General features: G+C 38.6%; 1 pseudogene; it reads left to right on the top strand.

Annotated features, from left to right (window-relative positions):
• The first annotated feature begins 341 nt into the window (after positions 1 to 341).
• Positions 342 to 1,786, top strand: LOC119522386 (annotated as a pseudogene).
• Positions 1,787 to 7,584: the final 5,798 nt, after the last annotated feature.

Here is a 7,584-nt window from a genome sequence, read left to right as displayed (position 1 = left end):
CTGGGAGTCAGGTCACATGTAGGGGGGAGTTTTGCCCATTTTTAAATTGGGTTGTCTTTTTATTGTTGAGTTAAAGTGTCTTTATATATTCTGGATACTAAGCCCTTATCTGACATGTGGTTTCCAAATATTGTCTCTCATTAGGTAGACTCTTTTTTTTTTTACTTTCCTGACAAAGTGCTTTGATGGATCTAAGTATTCAGTTTTCAGGAGGTCACATTTATTAATTTCTTCTTTCATTTCTAGCACTTTGGGTGAAATGCCTACCAGCAGCAATTTTTGAAGAGACTCTTCATTGTCTATGGAATAGTATTGGCACCATTGTCAAAAATCAATTGTCCATGCAGCTGCCTCGACCCAGGTGGGTAGGGTCCTGCCAAGCCTAGGGGACTGTGGTGGATCCCTATCCCTTCCTTGACCCTATCACCCTGGGTCCTAGCCTCTACTTACCCCACCAGCCTCAGGAGGATCACAGAGCAAGTGGCAGAAGTGTCATGGAACTGCCTGGAGTTGGTGTCAGGAGCTAGAGGGGAGCCAGGAACCAAGCTGTGCAGAGCAAGATGAAGCTGAGCACCTACCCAAGCCATACCACACCTGTCTTTGGCTCACCTATCCCCATTCCCTGCAGCCACTGCTGCTGCCAAAACAAGGCTGGTGACATTACTGCATTTGCAGGGTTAAAGGAATCCCAAGCCCTGCCTTTACTTCTTGTCTACTGCATTCAGCATCACAGTTTTCAAAGCCAAACTCCAGAACACCTTAGAATATTTAGCTGAAAGAGTGCTAATGTTTGACCCAGTTCTGTTAAGCAAGAGGCCATGGACCCTGTCTCAGTGTCATACCCATCTAACTACATGGAGCCAATTAAACCCAACAAGTATGGAGTCATTTACTCCACACCATTACCAGATAAGTTCTTTCAGACTTCGGAAGGCCTTTCTCATGGAATACAGATGGAGACGGTGGACAAGCACAGTTCACCACATTTGGCTGGGAGTTCCCCATTCTTGTTGAAATTCTGGTCATTACACAGCAGAGCTTCACCCAGGATGAGCGTGCCCTTGTCCAGCCCACCAATGAAGCACTTGCCCCCTCCACCTGGTGTAGAGCACTTTGTCACACCACTGGCCGTGCCACTGATGATGGCTGCCACCTTCTCCTGGCATGGAATATGAAGCCCATGGATACTGCTGGTCATACAGTATCTCAGTACTGCCCATCCCATTTATGTATACCAGTCACCTCCAGGAGCCACTCATGATCTCCTTGTCTGAGGAGATGGAGAATTCAAATAGTAGCTTGCAAGTACCCACAATTGAATCATACAAAAAGACTACATTACATTAAAAAAAGTTAAAATAGGACTTTGGATTGAACCCCAGAGGACAGATTATTATCCCAATGAACTCAGTGCCATCCCCCAACTCACATGCACTGTTGCAAGAGAATCACCCTTCAGTCATTGTATGCCTGGGGTGAGAATTTTACCTGTGAAATCTCCAGACACCCAAAGGAAATGTAGGATACATATATGTGATTATGATGGATGCAACCAAGTGTACACTAAAAGTTCTCACTTGAAAGCACACAGAAGAAGACATACAGGAGAAAAACCCTACAAATGTACTTGGGAAGGATTTACATGGAAGCTTGCTCAGTTTGATGAACTAACAAGACATTTCTCCAAACATACTGGAATCAAAACTTTCCAGTGTCCAGACCATGACTGCCACGTCACCCAATCTGACCATATTCTCCATGTAGGAAATGCCACATGCTAGTTTGAAGGCCACCATCTCCAACCTCAGTGCAACTCCCCACCCTCCTGTCTCTCTCTCTGTCCTCTCTCCCATTATCTAACTCATTTTTTACATGTACATATTAATTTTCATTCAGCTGGTCTGAGTCTCTGAATTTATTTCATTCAAAACTTCCATATGGTCAGTAGTTGATGTTCTCTAATCTTTCCTTCTCCTTACCACGGTTGTACCTGAAGAATGTGAACACTCTCCCTGCCCTAGGGGATACTAAGGAAACTTTTCTTACAAATACATTTAATGTACTGAGAACAACTGAACTTGTAAACCAACATATACAATTGTCAATTTCTCCATGTATTTCTCAAAAAAGTCAAAATAAATTTGTTAGAATTATTAGAGTATCCAACCTGCTAGTTCTTGCCAGAGAAATTCACACCAAAGTGCCCTGTGATGACATTTTGTGCTCAACAGTGAAGAGAATGGTGGATCCTTTCCAAAACTGGTTAGCTAGAAAGGCAGCAAGACATCAAGCTAGCACAGTCCAACCATCATTGCCCTTCACAAATCTTGCTTCTCAGCCTGGATTTATCTCTTCAGCTGGATTAAGTCCTTACTCTCCTTCATGCCTGCAGCTTATGGAGGTCTTCACCACCATTGGGAGATGATCCAAAGCTGCTGATCTGGGTGGGTGATGTGCATCAATTAAAGGAATGGATGTTGTACCTATACAGCATGTAGTGGGAGCAAAGGAGCATTGCACAGGGAAGGAGCAGAGGGTGCAAAAGAGGAAGTCAGCAATTCCTCCTCCTGGGTTAGAGTTTGTCAGTGAGGTTTCATCATTTGGCTAGCTGTGCAGTGCAATCTCATAGCTTCAGTCTTTGTGGATACTCAGCTGTACATAACCATACCACAAAGCCAAATATCAATGGGGTTATCCATGCAACTACCTCCATCCCTGCAAGGTCCAAATATGGATAATCAAGCATTGACAGCAGGGACTATTCAAAAATATTTTCACATTAATTGTAAATATCTTTTGGGTAAGAGCATGGGTGGTCTTTATTTTACCCACCCCGCTTATAGCTTTTCTGCAAACAGAGAAATGTTGAGTGGTAACTGTATTCCCTTATCAAAATAATCATCTAGCTTTTATAGAGAAACTCTTCTGTGAGAACTGTAAGGTGACAAATTTACTCATTTGTGATTTTGATGCATATCATAAATAAGCATCTGCTAACACTTAAATAGATTAAGGATCAAAAGACATTCATTTTAGATACAACTAGTTGTGAAGCACACATACCTTTATTCTTGGGACAAATTCCTGAAAAAGAAAACTACAGTTCAGAGAGTAATATATATTGCTTAAGTTCCCAAGGTTTACAGTTGAAGCTGGCAATCTTCCATCACTAAGAAGTATCCCGTCAGAAAAACAAACTGAAAATGACTCTTGCTTATGTTGAAGATAAATAGTACCACCATTCTGGGGAAGTTCTTCAAATGCTGGCTTTTGAGTACCATATGCTAAATGTCAATAAATGATCCATGCATAGGATGCCATTGGTCCTGAATTTTAAGAAAGTGGGCAATGGTGGTTAAATGTGAGTTCTTATAACCAAATGTGACTCTGTCCCTTGATAAAGGATGGAGTTGGAGAAGAGAGAAGAGTGGAATCCTGAAGATGCACACCATATACAATACAGGATCCAACACAACCTTGGCTGGGAGGAATACACTGATTAATCCTTTTTTTATTTTAAATCAGTGAATGAGTAATTCTGGAGGCCTGTGAATTGTGTCAGGAGCTTGATATGATGGTGCTATGCTAATAAAAGTTAGGTGTATGGACTGTGTGTCTAGAAGACCCAGCCCTGTGAACCAATGGAAAGAAAATATAGTTAAGAAATAAAAAGTAATTTGTTATCTGGGTACTTGGTTTAATTTTCTTTTTTTAAGCACTTAAAAGTTTGTTTAGAATATTAAAACAAATCTTAATTGGGCTATTTTTTCAACTATCACATGAATGGAGGGATAAAAAATGGCTCTTGGAAAAGTAGGTATTATCTGTGTCATAAACCGTTAATCACATTCATGCGAAAGTGTTTGTTCCTTAAAATGGTTCTTCTACAACACTGAAAAATAAAGTTGGAATGCAAGGAACTTTTTGTTTTGATGGAGATAACCAATATATGTGTGTTCCAACCGATACAGAAGAAAACGGGGGTTGGGAGTGGGGAGTGAGCAAAAAAAGATAAAATTCATCTTTGAATTAGCTGTGTTGAGTCCAGTTAACAGAAAATTTCATGGATTGTCATGAAATTTGATGTGTTTGTTATGACATAACTAAATTTTGTTCAAAAGGGCAAGAAAGACCCTGCAAAGACTCTTACATTACTATATAGCTTGTTTAGATTATGCTAACAGTTCATTAACAGACAGTTATTTTAATTCTTCAAGAGAAAAGCAACTGAGAGAAGCCAGTCTCTCTTCCCATGAAGTCTATATACTTAAGTTACCAATTGGCCCTTACCAAATTTCCTTAAATATATTTATATTTCATTATGATAGTTGGGGAATTTAGTCTCTTACTCATTTACAGATTTGATGGTAGAAGACCTTAAATACAAGATAATATTAAAATGCCCTTGAACATATGAGGGTTTTTTTAATTTTTATGCAATTTTATTGGAATATATTTATATACCATACAGTTATTCGAAATGTACAATCAATTGTTCACAGTATCATGATATAGTTGTGTATTCATCAAGCGAATTTTTTGAACATTTTCATTGCTCCAAGAAATAAAAATATAAATAAGAATAAAAATAAAAATAGAAGCTAAAAAGAACAACTGAAATATCTCATACTCCTTTCCTTTACCCATTATTCATTTACTTTTTCTGTCCCTTTTTCCTACTCATCTTTTCAAACACTGAATAAAGGTGTGGGACACAAAGTTTTCACTGTCACACAGATATCCTGTATATGTTATATAGCTATACAATTGCCTTAATGAATAAAGGATACTGGATTGCCATTCAACAGTTTCCTCCTAGCTATTTGAATGCACTAAAAGCTAGAAAGGGATATCTATGCAATGCATGAGAATAACCTCCAGAATGACCTATCAACTCCATTTGAAATCTCTCAGCCACTGAAACTTTATTTTACTTCATTTCTCTTCCCACTATTGGTCAAGAAGTCTTTCTTAATCCCACAATGCAGGGTCCAGGCTCATCCTTGAGAGTTACGTCCTACTGCCAGGGAGATTTACACCTCTGGGAGTCATGTCCCACATAGGGGGGAGGGTAGTGAGTCTACCTGCAGTGTTGGCTTAGAGAGAGAGGCCACATCTGAGCAACGAAAGAGCTTCTCTGGGGGTGACTCTTAGGCACAATTTTAAGTAGGCTTAGTCTCTCCTTTGCAGTAACATGCTTCATTAGAGCAAGTCCCAAATCAAGGGATTGGCCAAAAACAATGGTAGTCCCCAATGCTTGTGAGAATATCAGGAAATCCCCAGGTGGGGAACTTTAATATACCCAATTTTTCCCCAGTCCCTCAAGGGAGATTTACAAATGCTTTTTATTTTCTGTCCAAATTACTCTGGGATGTATCAGGGTTTCAAACCAACCAGATTTCACCCTCTATTCAAGGTTTCATGTAATTATGTGCTTGAGTAAACTCACCATACAAGTTACATTATATAGCATGCCACAGAAAATACTAATGTTCCACCAAATACACATCTCCTCTGTTGGTCTCACACAGAAGTCAAAGTTTTAAAGCACAGTCAGTATCATCCTTTTCTCTTTAGTCTGGTTTACTTTAGTCCTAACCAAGTACAATTTGTTCGTATCTCTAATTAAAGTATGGCCTCTTTTTCAGCTTAACAGTCACTATATGGTGTAATTTGGCATTCATAGCTGCCAAAATCTGGCTCTGAGTCTTAGGTGTCTCACAGAAACCTGAAGTTCCAGGGACTGACAAGGTTATACACAACTCATCATCTTAGAATTTAGAAATAACCATTGCAACTCATTAGTAGATACAACTGAAGTAAGAGCTTACAATCTAGGAAACTTTACCATAACCCTTCCCCTCATAATGTAGGCTCTCATATTTAAATCTCAGTGTATGCACATTATAGTTAGTTCATATTATTTAGATGTTATAATCTTTGTCTTTTGGGTTCTGGCTTACTTCACTCAAAATCCTGTCCTCAAGATCCATTCACCTGGTTGCATACCTCACAACTTCATTTATTCTTTCTGCTACTCAATATTCCATTGTATGTATCCACCACAGTTCACCATTCCATTTATCTGCTGATGTACCCTTAGGTCACTTCCATCCTTGTGAATCATGAATACTGCCACCATAAACACCAGTGTGCAATGCCCATTCAGGTCCTTGCTCTCAGTTCTTCCAAGTACATACCCAATAATGGGGTTGCAGGACCATATGGTAACCCCATAGTTAGCTTCCTGTAGAACCACCATAGTGTTTTCCAGATGGGCTGTCCCATTCTACTTCCCTACCAACAGCGAATATGTACATCTCACTTTCCTCATTTTCTCCAGCACTTGTATCCTTCTGTTTATTTTTTATAGTTTCATTCACATACTATAAAATCCATTGTAGGTAAACAATGATTCCTTGTATAGTCATACAATTATGCACTCATCACCACAATCTATATGAGGGCATTTCCATTTTTTTCACAAAGAAAGAGGAAAAGGAGAAAAAAAAAGATGGAGGAAAAATAAAAATAAAAGAAAATACAATGAAAAGGTCAGACAACACCACCATCAAGATTCCTATATCATTCCCTTATGTCCCCCTCTCACAGACATTTAACTTTGGTATATTTTCTTTGTTACACTTAATGGAAGCATCTTACAATGTTACTGTTAACTATGGACTCTAGTTTGCATTGATTACATTTTTCCCCTATACAATCCAGTTTTCAACACCTTGCAATGTTGACATTTATTTATTCTCCCTCTTTTAAAAACTTTCCTGTATTTGTACATTTAATCAACATAATTGATAATTCTAGGTTTCATTAATTTGTAAAATCCCAGTCTTTGTCTTTCGTTTTTCCTTCTCAAGTCATACATGCCCCTAGCCTTCCACTGTCAACCATATTCACACTCATCTTTGTTCAGAGTACTCACAGTATTATGTACCATCACACAATATTATGCTATCCATTTCTGGATCTATAAAATCAATTCTGTTGAACCTTATGTACTCCTTCAGTATCAATTGCCCATTTTCTAACTTCTTTCTATCTCCTGACAACCTTTGTTCCCAATTTTAATTCTCAAAATTCACTCATCAATATTCATTTTATTAGTGTGTCTGTAGTGTATCCTTCCTTTGTTTCTGGCTAATTTCACTCAATGTAATGTCAACTGTTTACCACTTTGTCTCTTGCATTTTATATGTCATATCTAATTTTAATGTTTTTCTCCCTCTCTTTTAATGATTACTGATAGTCTTCATTTCTGCTCTCTTCTCCAAACCTCTTTCCTGTCTTTTCCTATCTGCCTGTAGAGCTCCATTAGTACTTCTCGAAGTGCAGGTCTCTTGTTCACGACTCTCTAAGTGTCTGTTTGTCTGAAAATATTTTAAACTCTCCCTGATTTTTGAAGGACAGTTTTGCCACATACAGAATTCTTGGTTAGCAGTTATTCTCTTTCAGTAGCTTAAATATATCATGCCACTGATTTCTCACCTCCATGGTTTCTACTGAGGAATCCACACATAGACTTATTGACTTTCCTTTGTATGTGATGGATCACTTTTCTCCTGCTGC

Source organism: Choloepus didactylus, chromosome X (genome assembly GCF_015220235.1).
Source record: "Choloepus didactylus isolate mChoDid1 chromosome X, mChoDid1.pri, whole genome shotgun sequence".
In the NCBI taxonomy this organism is placed as follows: Eukaryota; Metazoa; Chordata; class Mammalia; order Pilosa; family Megalonychidae; genus Choloepus; species Choloepus didactylus.
The sequence above is the reverse complement of the archived record's forward strand: the minus strand, read 5'-3'. Positions and strand labels throughout refer to the sequence as shown.